Source organism: Pseudophryne corroboree, chromosome 3 (genome assembly GCF_028390025.1).
Source record: "Pseudophryne corroboree isolate aPseCor3 chromosome 3, aPseCor3.hap2, whole genome shotgun sequence".
NCBI classification, from domain to species: domain Eukaryota; kingdom Metazoa; phylum Chordata; class Amphibia; order Anura; family Myobatrachidae; genus Pseudophryne; species Pseudophryne corroboree.
Genome location: NC_086446.1, coordinates 522,880,183 through 522,896,753, shown reverse-complemented (window position 1 = coordinate 522,896,753; position 16,571 = coordinate 522,880,183). Strand labels below are relative to the sequence as shown.

The 16,571-nt window shown below is 44.0% G+C and overlaps 1 pseudogene; it reads left to right on the top strand.

Moving 5' to 3' along the window:
• Positions 1-8,070: 8,070 nt before the first annotated feature.
• On the top strand, positions 8,071-8,190 carry LOC134896848 (5S ribosomal RNA; annotated as a pseudogene).
• The last annotated feature ends 8,381 nt before the right edge of the window (positions 8,191-16,571 follow it).

Here is a 16,571-nt window from a genome sequence, read left to right as displayed (position 1 = left end):
CCGTGAGTGGGCAGGGCCTAATGACGTGTTTCGCCCGTAACTGTCACCGCTCCCCTGCTTGTCTCCTGGCATCTCCCAGAGAGGAAAGCTTTAAAGTAGGTAAGTATGGCGAAGACTAATGGAGTAAACATCACTATCTAATGGACTTTGAACGAACATGGACTGATTTTCGGTGCTCACAGTAGTGGTGTGAGACATTAGCTGTATTATTGCACGGATTATTTTTTCGAGGGTGGCAGTTGTACACAGAGTGGATCAGCAGGCAAAAAACTGGGTCTGAGTGCAAGGCCTGTGGTCGTAAACGGCTTCTGGATGCTTAAACAAAATGGAGAATGTTCAGTCCCAGTTATTGATAATATAAATCAGTAGCCATCTCTGACAGTCTCCCAATGAACACTGTGCTGCACATAACATTGTATGGGCTACAGAAGCATTAGACCTATCCATACACGACTGGTATCTGCTGCAGACAGGGTGAACCGCCTCCAAATTTTCTCAGGAATACAGGAATTTGACAGTAAATAACTGGAATTCAGTCACGTGGTCTGACAAATCATATTTTCAATGACACCATTCAATGATCCCGACACCATTTTCAATGATCCCGACACCCGGCATATCGACAGCTATTTTCCCTCGTGGGAGTCCACGACCCCCCTGGAGGGAGAATAAAATAGCGTGGCGCTCGTGGCGCAAGGGTCTCATTTGCGCTCGCCACACTGTCGGTATGTCGACGGTCGGGCTCCCGGCCGCCGGAATACCATACTACACCCTTCAGATGGTAGGGTGAGGAATATTTGGTGACAACAGCACAAAAGTATGGATCCTTCCTGCATCGTCACGACTGTGGCAGAGGCAATGTTATGGAGATGCAGTTTATCGCAGGCTAATATTACCCACAACACACCGACAGTTAGCAGAATCCACGCCTGAAAGAATTTAGTCTGTATTAAGGGCAAGAGGTGGCCCAACAACGTGGTAACCCTACAGTTATCTATGTATGTATTAAACCCACACACACACATACACAATCACATAGCAAACAAATATATATTATATACAACACACCCACACTAACTCATACCATACCTGCCAACTATCTCTGAGGCCATTCTAGGTGTGAACAAAACAATGATAATATCATCATTCGCTGCGCATCATGGTGGAAACACAGGGGAGAAGAATAAGGAATATTAAGTACTATTAAGAAGAAGAATAAGTATACTCCGTTATAGTACATGAGTGTTCCTATGTGCTGAACAATTAAAGCAACTGCTTTGGAATCATTTACTGTTGGACTTAAGTACATTTTATTATATGCTTCTTAGATGGAGCAGTATATACCCCCTTCAGTGCCGTATATAGATATTCGCTTTCATAGTCTCCCTGAATATTATTCAAAAGTAGGCATGCACGAACATGCAAAAAAACACTATACAAACATACTTGCAGACTGCTGATGACGATGGGCACCTTTCATCACTAGGTTTGTCAAATTGGTCTTGCCCCCTCACTGCAGCTTGTTTGGGGGAAGTCGGTCTGTCAGAGTAGGGGGGGGGGGGGTTTGAATAGAACGGGATGCGGTCAATTTACCTACAATCAAAATATCAAAATCCCGATTGTCAAAATACAGACAACCATTGACCGACGGTCAAAATCCCGACAAGGGGGTAAATTTACTAAGGTCCCGATTTTGTCCGAGATGCCGTTTTTTCATCAAAGTGTCATCTCGGTCATTTACTAAACTTAAATCACGGCAGTGATGAGGGCATTCGTATTTTTTTGGAAGGTCATCCAAAAAAATACGAATGAATACACCATCGGTCAAAACGCGGCTGTTTAAGTATGAATCTCGGTCATTTACTAAGAAGTGCAAAGCAAAAAAAAAAAAAACACTGCCGTGAAAAATTACAACTCGTAAAAAAGTGCATAAAAAAAACAGACCTGCTTTTTATATCCGTGATTGGATAGGCATGCACGGATCCATGAGATCCGTGCATGTATATCAGTGGGAAGGGGTGGGAAAGTGGTTATTTTTAAAAAAAAAATTGCGTGGGGTTCCCCCTCCTAAGCATAACCAGCCTCGGGCTCTTTGAGCCGATCCTGGTTGCAGAAATATGGGGGAAAAATTGACAGGGGTTCCCCCATATTTAAGCAACCAGCATCGGGCTCTGCGCCTGGTTCCAAAAATACGGGGGACAAAAAGAGTAGGGGTCCCCCGTATTTGTAAAACCAGCACCGGGCTCCACTAGCTGGACAGATAATGCCACAGCCGGGGGTCACTTTTATATAGTGCCCTGCGGCCGTGGCATCAAAAATCCAACTAGTCACCCCTGGCCGGGGTACCCTGGGGGAGTGGGGACCCCTTCAATCAAGGGGTCTCCCCCCCCAGCCACCCAAGGGCCAGGGGTGAAGCCCGAGGCTGTCCCCCCCATCCAATTGGCTGCGGATGGGGGGCTGATAGCCTTTGTTTAAAATGAAAAGATATTGTTTTTAGTAGCAGTACTACAAGTCCCAGCAAGCCTCCCCCTCATGCTGGTACTTGGAGAACCACAAGTACCAGCATGCGGCGGAAAAATGGGCCCTCTGGTACCTGTAGTACTACTACTAAAAAAATACCCAAAAAAAGACAAGACACACACACCTTGAAAGTAAAGATTTATTACATACATCCACACAAACATACATACATACTTACCTTATGTTCACACGCAGGTCGGTCCTCTTCTCCAGTAGAATCCAAGGGGTACCTGTTGAAAAAATTCTACTCACCAGATCCAGGGTCCCAGGCTCCTCGTAGCATCCTTTTGTAATCCACGTACTTGAATAAAATAACAAAACGGAGACCCGAGCCACGAACTGAAAGGGGCCCCATGTTTTCACATGGGACTCCTTTCCCCGAATGCCAGAAACCCACTCTGACTTCTGTCTAAGTGGGTTTCTTCAGCCAATCAGGGAGCGCCACGTTGTAGCACTCTCCTGATCGGCTGTGTGCTCCTGTACTGAGTGACAGGCGGCACACGGCAGTGTTACAATGTAGCGCCTATGCGCTCCATTGTAACCAATGGTGGGAACTTTCTGCCCTGCGGTTGACCTAAAGTGACGTCACCGCTGAGCAGAAAGTTCCCACCATTGGTTACAATGGAGCGCATAGGCGCTACATTGTAACACTGCCGTGTGCCGCCTGTCACTCAGTACAGGAGCACACAGCCGATCAGGAGAGTGCTACAACGTGGCGCTCCCTGATTGGCTGAAGAAACCCACTTAGACAGAAGTCAGAGTGGGTTTCTGGCATTCGGGGAAAGGAGTCCCATGTGAAAACATGGGGCCCCTTTCAGTTCGTGGCTCGGTTCTCCGTTTTGTTATTTTATTCAAGTACGTGGATTACAAAAGGATGCTACGAGGAGCCTGGGACCCTGGATCTGGTGAGTAGAATTTTTTCAACAGGTACCCCTTGGATTCTACTGGAGAAGAGGACCGACCTGCGTGTGAACATAAGGTAAGTATGTGTATATGTTTGTGTGGATGTATGTAATAAATCTTTACTTTCAAGGTGTGTGTGTCTTGTGTTTATTTGGGTATTTTTTTAGTAGTAGTACTACAGGTACCAGCGGGCCCGTTTTTCCGCCGCATGCTGGTACTTGTGGTTCTCCAAGTACCAGCATGCGGGGGAGGCTTGCTGGGACTTGTAGTACTGCTACTAAAAACAATATCTTTTCATTTTGACAAAAGGCTATCAGCCCCCCATCCGCAGCCAATTGGATGGGGGGGACAGCCTCGGGCTTCACCCCTGGCCCTTGGGTGGCTGGGGGGGGGACCCCTTGATTGAAGGGGTCCCCACTCCCCCAGGGTACCCCGGCCAGGGGTGATTAGTTGGATTTTTGATGCCACGGCCGCAGGGCACTATATAAAAGTGACCCCCGGCTGTGGCATTATCTGTCCAGCTAGTGGAGCCCGGTGCTGGTTTTAAAAATACTGGGGACCCCTACTCTTTTTGTCCCCCGTATTTTTGGAACCAGGACCAGGCGCAGAGCCCGATGCTGGTTGCTTAAATATGGGGGAACCCCTGTCAATTTTTTCCCCATATTTCTGCAACCAGGATCGGCTCAAAGAGCCCGAGGCTGGTTATGCTTAGGAGGGGGGACCCCACGCAATTTTTTTTTGTGATTTTACAGGGTTTAATTTAAAACAAAAAACAAAATGAACCCCAGCACGGATCACACAGATCCGGCCGAGATTCATTTTTAAAAAGTCGGCAGTGTTTTGCTAATCACTGCCGTAAAAATAAAAATAAAAACACGAATGACATCGACATCGGAACAAAAGAAAAATCCGAATACGACAGCTTAGTAAATTAGTCGTAATAAATTCAAAAAGTTGCAGTTTTACACTTTCGATGTCATTCGTGATTGAACTTTGACCTGAAACGGGAAAATATGAATCTTAGTAAATTTACGGATAGGGGGGAGTTATTGCGCCACTTGTGTTTGACAATTATTAAGAATAAGAAATAACATATAACATAAAAAGTGAAGTTTAAAGTAGACACTCCCTAAAAATTCAAAAGGGTGTCAGCTGACCCCCAGACAGGGATGGTAGTTCCCTGCGATATAAGAGAATGTATAAAAAGGGGGGAGGGGGGAATATAGCGACCAACGGTGTCTTTAAAAACTCACAATGAAGGTAAAAAATATAAATACAATTTATTCACATAAAATAAAGTTTTCACATAAGGTTTTACACATAAAAATATCTTAATAACAGGTCTCTTTAAAAAATGGGATAAAAACAATTTACACAATTCTAAGTATATTACCCGTTAAAAATAGATAAGAAGATTATAACTTAACTGGGTATAAGGTCACTGCCAGGTTGCCCAACGCGTTTCGTCATACAGACTTCATCAAGGGGTGTTAGCAGAGTGGGACCAAGCTTCTATTTATACCAGTAGTGATCTAGTGGTAATTATGACATCACTTCCTGTGGTTTGCACATGGTGTTGCCAAACAGACTGTAATCTACTAGTTTGTGATCTTATATAATATGATCGGATGCTATATAACAGTACAGTGTATAATATATACTTTAAAAATAACTTTGGAGCAAGAGAGGTCTAGAAAAAGTCATTTTAAGAAGCGCTGGCGGCTTTTCCGCCACACTTCCGGTATTCTGACGTCGCGTCACTTCCGCCCCACTTCCGGAGACGCGACCGCGCATGCGCCCGTAGTTTTAGCAGATTCAGTTCTTCCTAGAGGCCAGGAGTATTCACATACTCACCATCTCCTACCCTAAGGATGCAGAACAGATTCACAACACTACAAAGATTAAACTCCAATAATGACCAGACTTTTTTGGCCCAAAGAACAGGAACAAGACCAAAAGAAGCCCCAAGAAACTCCCTGAAGGAAGACATACGCCTCGCATCACCTCTCAAAAGAAGATATACAGAAGAAGAGGAAAACGGGGCAGTAGGAGGGAGAGAAAACAAGAAAAGAGCATTAAACTGATGGACACAAAGGAAAAAGGAATCTTTAATCTCTCACAACATACACTGTCGAAACCGGAATTATCTTTACTCAATAAAGGTCTTACTTTCGCACCCACGGGGGGTCTTAACAAATTTGAAACTTTCATTGATCTAAATAAATTCATTAGAAAACTAACATTAAAAAGACATTTTCTAAGGAAAGAGGATGCTGTTATTAGTAACTATGAAAATCAATCAAAGTCAGGTCTAAAACCAACCTCAAAATTTTATCCGCTTGAGTCAAAAGGAAGCAATGTGAATATTTTTTATGAGATGGTAAAAAAGGATCTATGTGAAACCAACTTGGACACAATTAAAGAGAGGAACATCACAAACCGAGAAAAAGAAGCTCTCAAGAAACTGCAGAAGAATCAAGAAATCGTGATAAAACAAGCTGACAAAGGGGGGGGGGGGTTGGTTATCATGGACCGCAAGAAATACATCAACGAGGCACAGAGACTACTTGAAGATGAGGCATCATACACTAAATTATCTAGTGACCCCAAAAATATTTTTGTTGATGAATTAAGAATACTTTTGGTGCGAGGTCTACGTACAGACGTCATTACTAAGGAAGAGTTCCAATTTCTGATGAAATCTGACCCCATTACCCCTATTTTTTATTTCTTGCCCAAAATCCACAAAAACTTGGAAAACCCGCCCGGAAGACCTATTGTGGCGGGTATTGATTCACTTACATCAAATTTATCGGAATATGTAGATGTTTTCCTCAAACCTTATGTGAAAGAGCTACCATCATACCTGAAGGACACTACCGCTGTGTTGAACTCCTTAAAAGACCTTGAATGGAAAAACACGTTTAGGTGGGCGACAATAGATGTCCAGTCATTATACACCTGCATAAACCACGAAAAAGGAGTAACTGCATGCAGAGAATTCATGGAAACTGATACCTCATTAACAGCTACTCACAAAGATTTTATCTGTGATGTTATGTTTTTTATTCTTCAGCACAACTATTTTAAATTTTTAGACCACTTTTATCTACAGCGATGCGGGACCGCTATGGGGACGATTTTTGCACCGAGCTTCGCAAATCTTTTTATGGGCAGTTGGGAGAAGAATTTTATCTATGGTAACCATGATTTTAAGAACCATCTGATTTTTTACCGTCGCTACATAGATGACATTTTAATTATCTGGGATGGCTCAGAAGAAAGGTTTTACAAATTTGTTGAATTCCTGAGTAAAAACGAGCTAAATCTTGTTTTTACATCAAAGATCAATAAAGAATCCATTGAATTCCTCGATCTGATTCTAGAGGGGAGGGATGGATGAATTGAAACCAAGAACTTCATCAAGCCAGTTGACACAAATAGTTACCTTCACTACAAAAGTAATCATTTAAAGAAATGGAAAAACAACATCCCCTTCTCCCAATTTAACAGAATAAAGAGAAATTGCAGCAACCAGGGAGAATGCGAAGCCCAAATTGAGAAGTACAAAAGCAGATTTGAGGATAAAGAATATCCAATCAATATCTTGGAAGAAGCAGCCACTAAAGCAAAGGCACTGGAGAGATCAACATTACTAGAATACAAGCCTAAAGAAATGAAAAAAGATTCCGTTTCGTTCATTACAACATACAATCGCCATGAGAAATCCATCAGAGACTCACTTAGTAAACATTGGGGTATCCTATTAATGGACCCGGTCCTTAAAGAATTCTTGCCTCCTCGCCCCGAGATCATCTTCAGAAAATCTAAGAATCTTAAAGATGTTCTAGCACCAAGCATGCTACGAAAGGAACCTGAAGAAAGTACACGATTGCCGAAATGCACTGGATCCTTTAAATGTGGCCGATGTAACATCTGCAGGTACCTACATCCAGTGAGGAAAACATTCACAGACATGGAGAAAAAGGAAGTGTACAAAATCAAAGACTTTATAAACTGCAATACCCAATCAGTTATTTATCTATTGGAATGCGAGTGTGGAAAACAATATGTGGGAAAGACAAAGAGACTGTTAAAAATAAGGATTCAAGAACACATCCGCAATATAAAAAATCAAATGGAGAATCACGCTGTAGCCAAACATTTCAAGATGGCACACAACTCCAATCCGGAGGCCTTGACCTTCAAGGCAATTGAACTAGTGAAGTTGGGAGAAAGAGGCGGCGACCTGGCAAATAAACTTTCACGCAGAGAAATGTATTGGATTTTCCAATTGCAGACACTCCATCCGAAGGGGTTCAATGACTATTATGAAATCGCTCCGTTCCTGTGAATTTTCTGGTGCCATCATTACGGTTGGAATCCAACCCCCTGTTCTTCATCCACCCCTTAATATAACCATGACATAGATATCCGTATCCAATATCACCTCCTAAACTTATATCCTCCTCCTCCCCCACATCCAATTCCATTGCCACTGCCTCCCTTCCCCACCCCCCCTCCTCCCACTCAACCCACCCCCCACCCCTCCCCCCCACCCCCACCCCACCCCCACCCCACCTCTGATATATGATTATACTAATATTATGATTCTATTTGTAATATGACACATGTATGGTAAGTAATTATTACAGTCAAACCACACTGGAAATGCCCAATCTCGCCCGATCTTGGAAGCGAAGCAGTGTCGGGCCTGATCAGTACCAGACTAGGGAGACCATCTGGGAATATCAGGTACTGTAAATAAAAAACTATATAATAAAAGCCTACATGAGCTAGTCATTGTTACAATTACACATATATGAACCTATCACTAGCCCTTTTTTATTTCTGCACTTCTAAACTTGATCATACTGTCTGCACCTTATCACTAATTACATTAAGCACTACAAGTAACCCTATTTACATTTAGTTCTATTAATATTATCTGTTTTAATAATATTATCTATTTATATATATTTTATATATCTGCACGTCAGCGCACTTTATTGATGAAGCATCTTATTTATATATATGATAAACCTATCTAGGAACTGTTATTATGGTGACTAAATTGCTTCTAATCACCTATTAATTAAACTTCTTTTTTTCTGTTTACATGGTTCACGGAGGATCAATATGATAATATCCCTGATTTTGACCTCCATTAACATGGCCGCAGCATGAAATACCTATATGAAAAACCACACAAAGATGGCCGCCGATGGAGCTCTTTATGTGAATACTCCTGGCCTCTAGGAAGAACTGAATCTGCTAAAACTACGGGCGCATGCGCGGTCGCGTCTCCGGAAGTGGGGCGGAAGTGACGCGACGTCAGAATACCGGAAGTGTGGCGGAAAAGCCGCCAGCGCTTCTTAAAATGACTTTTTCTAGACCTCTCTTGCTCCAAAGTTATTTTTAAAGTATATATTATACACTGTACTGTTATATAGCATCCGATCATATTATATAAGATCACAAACTAGTAGATTACAGTCTATTTGGCAACACCATGTGCAAACCACAGGAAGTGATGTCATAATTACCACTAGATCACTACTGGTATAAATAGAAGCTTGGTCCCACTCTGCTAACACCCCTTGATGAAGTCTGTATGACGAAACGCGTTGGGCAACCTGGCAGTGACCTTATACCCAGTTAAGTTATAATCTTCTTATCTATTTTTAACGGGTAATATACTTAGAATTGTGTAAATTGTTTTTATCCCATTTTTTAAAGAGACCTGTTATTAAGATATTTTTATGTGTAAAACCTTATGTGAAAACTTTATTTTATGTGAATAAATTGTATTTATATTTTTTACCTTCATTGTGAGTTTTTAAAGACACCGTTGGTCGCTATATCCCCCCTCCCCCCTTAGTAAATTTACCCCTTGGAATCTTGACTGTAGGTATTTCATACTAAACCAGTCCAACCAACATATCCCCCCCCCCCCCATTACCCCCCTTCATGCGCTAGTGGGGAGTTATTATAAATCTAATATCAGCCTGTAACTTTAGTTTAGCAGTGTCTTTTTCCTGAGCACTGGTCCCTTTTTCATAGAAACACATGCAGTGCTTGAAGATTTATGGAGTTGCTGATTTGTGTGAGCTGCATAAATATGTCCAGTTCTGCCAGAAGCATACTGTACATTACAGTAAAGTGGAAATAGTCACACCATGAAAAAATATTTGAAAAAGGCATAAGTGAGTATAAACTGTACAGTCCCACCAGTGCCGTAACTAGGTGTGTGCACTGTGTGCCTTGCACACAGCGCACTTGAGATAGGAGCGCATCATGCCCCTTGACCCCGATTGGCCTCCCTTGTAGTGTTCAAGTGACAGACTGAGCGGGTTCCGTGCGTACCCCCCGCTGCTCTGTTTCAAAGTGTCCCAGCTGCTCCTCCGACAGCCCTATTGGTCTAGTGTTTTACGCGGTAGTAGCCGCATCTGCTATCTGTCCGTGACTGTAGGCTGCAGCCACGGTCACACACGTCACAGGGAGCCACTGACCGGAGATACAGCGTGCACAGCGCTGTAACTACTGTAAACTCTAGCGCTGTAACGCTGTAAAGTGGAGGCAATGTGTTACAGCGCTGCTCGGCTATCGCTGCAACAGAAGAGAGGACCTGGTTCTGAGATGAGCTCGGAGACAGAGTTTGGGGTGTAGGGAGAGGCGGCTGCTGCTGTTGTTGCTGCTCCAGCACTCTGAACAGCCTGGATCTTCCTGTGGTATCGCTCATCATGTCACATATGGTAACAGGTAAGTATAATTCTCTATCTCTCTCTCTCTCTCTCTCTTTCTCAAAGGGGGACTCTGCTGACTATTGTGTAGAAAAGGGGGACTGCTGCCTATTGTGTAGCAAAGGGGGACTCTGCCTGCCTAATGTGTAAAAAGGGGAGCTCTGTCTGCCGTAAAATGTAAAAAGGGGGACTCGGCAGCCGTAATGTGTAAAAAGGGGACTCTGCTACTGTAATGTGTAAAAAGGGGGATGCTGTCTGCCATAATGTGTAAAAAGGGGACGCTGTCTGCCGTAATGTGTAAAAAGGGGGACGCTATCTGCCGTAATGTGTAAAAAGGGGACGCTGTCTGCCGTAATGTGTAAAAAGGGTACGCTGTCTGCCATAATGTGTAAAAAGGGGACGCTGTCTGCCATAATGTGTAAAAAGGGGGTGCTGTCTGCCGTAATGTGTAAAAAGGGGGACTGTCTGCCGTAATGTGTAAAAAGGGTGACTATCTGCCATAATGTGTAAAAAGGGGGCGCTGTCTGCCGGAATGTGTAAAAAGGGGGACTGTCTGCCGTAATGTGTAAAAGGGGCTCTACCTGGTGTAGTTGCGCTACTGTGCAGTGTAATTTGATTAATGGAGACTACTGTGCACCGTAGTATGAATTGGTATTATTTTGTGACCACGCCCCCTCCCCGTGAAGCCACGCCCCTATATATTTTCCGTGCACCTGCGGCGCGCACTGCCCATGTCTTGCATGGGGGCGCCAACGCTGTTTCTTGCACACAGCGCTAAAATGCCTAGTTACAGCACTGCACCGAGGTTGCTGTATGACTAAGCTAAGCGACACAACCACCTGGCCCATCTAGTAGTGTCACGCAGTGGCTGAATGTCGAGAGTGGGCCGCAATTGTTCGGTCCATTGACAGCATCTCCAGCACGCTCCAGTCACTTTTAAAAAAATCTGCAATTGGTGGACTTATACAGCAGTACCCAAAGACTAATAAAGCAGTACGGCAGTGTGACACAGGATGGCACTTTTCAAAAACTAGGCCCCAAACAGCACCTCATGCAAAGATGTCGAAGGAAGAGGTGCAATGAGGTAGCTGTATGACTAAGCCAAGCGACACAAACAATTCCAACTGGAATTATACGTCCAAATCACTGGAATTAATTGGCAAGATCACTGTAATTAATTAATAATTGTAAATCACTGACATTAATTGACAAAATCACTGTAATTATACGCCCAAATCACTGGAATTAAATGGCAAGATCACTGTAATTAATAATTATAAATCACTGACATTAATTGGCAAAATCACTGTAATTATACGTCCAAATCACTGGAATTAATTGGCAAGATCACTGTAATTGATAATTATAAATCACTGACATTAATTGGCAAAATCACTGTAATTATATGTCCAAATCACTGGAATTAAATGGCAAAATCTCGCTATCGCCTGCCTAGTGAAGTGGAATCTAGATGGGATTTGGTACCGGGGACACAATACCTCCATTAATTGTCTAAATCCCACTGCACTAATGGCGGATACTGGGCGTACGTCTAACACCAACATAAGTGTCAAGGCCTCAGTTATGAGGGCTTCCATCGTCATGTGAAGCTGAACCACTAGTCATGAACATAGGCCAGGGCCTCAGCCGTTCCTTGCCACTCCGTTTCGTAAATGGCATATTGGCAAGTTTACGTTTCTCCTCAGACCATTTCAATTTCTTTTTTTGGGTCTTTTTACTGAACTTTGGCTTTTTTGGATTTTACATGCCCTCTACTATCACATTGGGCATCGGCCTTGGCAGACGATGTTGATGGCATTTTATTGTCTATGTCATGACTAATGGCAGCAGCTTCAGCAATAGGAGGAAGTGGTTCTTGATCTTTCCCTATTTTATCCTCAAAATTTTTGTTCTCCATTATTTTTTGGGAGTTATATAAGACAATATGTGGCACAGGAATGACTGGAATGTCTGATGACACAGGACACTACCAATGGTCTTATGCAGCACAACACAGCAACACTGTAAGGGACTTGTGGTTGTTGTTATTATATGGCAGCAGTGGACATATAGCAGCAGCGTATACCACTGTGACTGCCTGGTCACTGGAATGACTGATGGACAGGACACTATCACTGGTCTGATGCAGCACAACACAACAACACTGTAAGGGACTTGTTGTTATTATTATTATACGGCAGCAGTGGACATATAGCAGCAGCGTATACCACTGTGACTGCCTCGACACTGGAATGACTGATGGACAGGACACTACCACTGGTCTGATGCAGCACAACACAACAATACTGTAAGGGACTTGTGATTGTTGTTATAATTATTATATGGCAGCAGTGGACATATAGCAGCAGCGTATATCGTCACTGGAATGACTGATGAACAGGACACTAACACTGGTCTGATGCAGCACAACACAACAACACTTATACAGCTACACTGTATATATGGCAGCAGAGAACACCAACACTGTGACTGGCTGGACTGATGCAGCACAATACACTAACTACACTGGACTGGACAGCACAACACCGCACCACTGTATACAGCTACACTGGATATATGGCAGCAGAGAACACCAACACTGTGACTGGCTGGCTGATGCAGCACAATACACTGACTACACTGGACTGGACTGAGCAGCACAACACAGCACAAGACTTGCCATCCCACTTTCCCGCCCCCACACAGACACTGAAGGATGGAGACACGTCCTCTCACTACACTCTCCGAGACTGGAGTGAAAATGGCCGTGACACGAGGCTCCTTATATGGAATCCAAATCCCACGAGAATCAGACAGCGGGATAATGACGTTTTGCCGCGTTCGGGTTTGCGAGTCAGGCGGCAAAACCCGAGCCGTGCTCGGAACCGAACTCGGAAGGTAAAGTCCGGTAGGGTTCGGTTCTCTGAGAACTGAACCCGCTCATCTCTACTAGGAAGCCATATAGGCTGGAATAATATAGCCTACCAGTTGCAGGTTGCAGTGCGATTTCAGCTATTTAGCCGCTAGATTTAAAGTGGCAATAAAGTTGGTTTTGAATTTTAAATTATTGCCATTTGATATCTAGCGATTAAATCATCAAAATCCTGCCCGTGCCTGCATAGAGAGGCTATAGAGAGGTATAGGAGATAGGGGACAATATACTTGTGCTATGAATGGGAAGATATATTGCAAGATAACGATAACATTATAATAAAAGTATTTATAGAGCCATTTATTTTCAGCAGTCTGGCAAGCATGGGATAAAACTGAAAGCAGCCCTCACACTTAGCAGATTAGTCTATTGGAGTATTTATCAGGGACAGCTATAGGCCCTCATTCCGAGTTGATCGCTCGCTAGCTACTTTTAGAAGCCGTGGAAACGCATAGTCGCCGCCCACAGGGGAGTGTATTTTTGCTCTGCAAGTGTGCCAACGCCTGTGCAACCGAGCTCTGCAAAAACATTTTGTGCAGTTTCTGAGTAGCTCTGGATTTGCTCAGCCCTTGCGATCACTTCAGTCTTTTTGGTGCCAGAATTGACGTCAGACACACGCCCAGCAAACGCTTGGACACGCCTGCGTTTTCCCAAACACTCCCAGAAAACGGTCAGTTGACACCCACAAACGCCTTCTTCATGTCAATCTCCTTGTGATCAGCTGTGCAAACGGATTCTTCGTTAAATCCATCGCTCAGTAACGATCCGCTTTGTACCCATACGATGCGCCTGCGTAGTAGTGACCTGATCGGTGCACTGCGAAAAACGGCAGCGAGCGATCAATTCGGAATGACCCCCATAGTTAGGTGAGCCAATTACAAGTCATTTTTTGCTAACTTCGCCGAATACTACTGTGTGGGACTAACTTGAAGAGTCAAAATGTCATTGGATTGATATGTGATCTTCTGGGTTGTGATAAGTGGCCGGGTATATGGTTACCATTGGTATATGTGTGAGGTTATTTGCCGGCCCAGGAACAGAGTGTTCAGCTGCACAGTCAGATCTATACACATTGGGTGGTCAATTGCTTAGAGATCTGGCCTTTGGGCAATAAGACAGAACAGCTAGATTGCGTGGTGTAGCCGGCTTTAGAAGTTTAATGTACAGGGACTTTGTCAGTGTGGCTGTGGTATAAATGAAATGGATGGAGCTTTTCCTAACTGTGAAATGCAGTTGAATATGACATTGGTTAATAGTGCAATTGTCTTTTATAGGTGCTGACATTAAGCCAGGAACTCCATGGAGCACAAATCACGTCCCTGAGAAGTATGACCATTTGACGCTGCCCAAGCTCCCATCTGTACCAGCCAGCCCTGCTCATATTTCCCCTACATCTGATCCCTCAGCGTATGAGGATATAGACTTTGAGGATCTGTCAAAAAGACTGGAGGACCTTAAAAAGAAGACGTAAGGTCCCTGCTGGGATTTCATGGAGAAGAGACATTTGTGTAAACCTCTGCCTGAAATGTGTTTTTATCTGTAGCTGGGCCTGAGGCGTCATGTGCCTCATTCTCATAAATCATAATCACTGATCCTCCGCACTGTCAATAAAAGTCTATACGCTTCTGATTTGCTGTTATCCACGTCACTGTGTCAATTTTTTGATGGAGCTGAGGCCTCAAGACCCCTCAGAAAGTATGTCTAGAAACTGACCTAATGGATGTGTGTGGCAGCTCTGTGTCAGCCGCGTTACGTACCATGGAGTTATACAAACATTTGTTGCTACATAGCCACGGTCAGTCTTAGGAAGGGGATCAGAACCTCCTGTAAGAGACTGCTAATTAGGTAACAAAGTGTTTGCTGCATGTCTCCTAACTAGGCTGTTCTTGTTAGTATTTTATTTCTCTCTATTTCTCTCTACTCACGCTCTCTTTTGCTCTCTCTCTTGTTCTCTTGCTCTTTTGCTTGTTCTCTCGCTTGCTCTTTCACTGTTTACTTGTACAGTAGATGCAGCTGAGATATTGCATTTACCCCAAACTTCCACAACAGTGAAAAATGTCATATGCCATGATACAAAAATGGCCGCCATCTTCTTCATATGAAGGTAAATACCAATAAAGCAATTGTGGTTTCTGACTACTAACTTACAGGGGTCATCATACACAAAAAAATATATTTTTTTAAAAATGGTCAAGCAACCAATTAATTTAATTCTGGACCACTTGATATGGATTGACCCACAAGATTTATCTTATTTACTAACAAATATCTGCCATGCATTTACTAAGTGGACACTCAGTAGGTCAGCATTAATAATGTTGACACCAGAATATCGAATGTTATAATATCAACACGGACAAATTGTCGACATGTGATATATTAACAAAATGAACATGTCATGGTTAGATGTTGACATTGTGTTGACATGATGAACATGTTGACATGTACTCTGTTGACATTTAGTATATGAAGTTGAAGGCAGACACTAGCAATGAATTGCATGGAGCTAGCCACACCCCATGGCACAGGCCACACCCCTGTGCAGACCACGCCCTTGCAGCACTGGTCACACCCCCTATGGCAGCACACAATAGGCCTTTCATGAATTTTATCTCCAGGCCCACGCTGACCTTAATCCAGTACTGAGGTCACTCACACACACAGCACTGTAGTTATTTGCTACACATATAATTAGGCGTTATGGCAGATGAAATGTAATGAGATAAGCGTCGGCAGTTGGGAATAGTATACACTGAGAGGGAATGGACATAGGAATTCCAGCTGACAGAAAGGTGATGTATTAATTCTTGAGATGCACATGGAGTACATCCGCACATCCAGCCTACATTCGTGCCTCCAGTGGTACCATGGGACATTAACGTGGTGTTGCAGTTCCTTCAATCGGATTGGTTTGAGCCTCTACAAAAGATAGAGTTGAAGTTTCTCACTTGGAAAGTGGTGATGCTTTTGGCATTGGCATCCGTGTGGCGGGTGTCTGAATTGGGGACATTGTCTCACAAGAGCCCTTACCTGATCTTCCATGAAGATTGGGCAGAGTTGAGGACTCGTCAACATTTTCTTCCGAAGGTGGTTTCATCTTTCCACATAAACCAACCTATTGTAGTGCCAGAGCCGGATTAAGGGGGGTGCCCCGGGGGTCAGTACCCCGGGCCCCCCTGTTTTAAGGGGCCCCCCGGCCGAAGCTCTGCACCGATCTACAGGTTGCCGGGGCAGGAGGGATCCACGCTGTGCATGCGGCTTCCTCCCCCCTCCTCTCGGGCAGCACGGTCGGGGACTGAGTCAAGCAATCTCCAGCCTTCGCTGCTGCCAGGAGAGATGCTGCTGGCGGCAGAGGCTGGAGATTGCTTGACTCAGTCCCCGACCGTGCTGCCCGAGAGGAGGGGGGAGGAAGCCGCATGCACAGCCGCACTCCTCCCCCGGCAGCGTGAATCCCTCATACCCCGGCAGCCTGG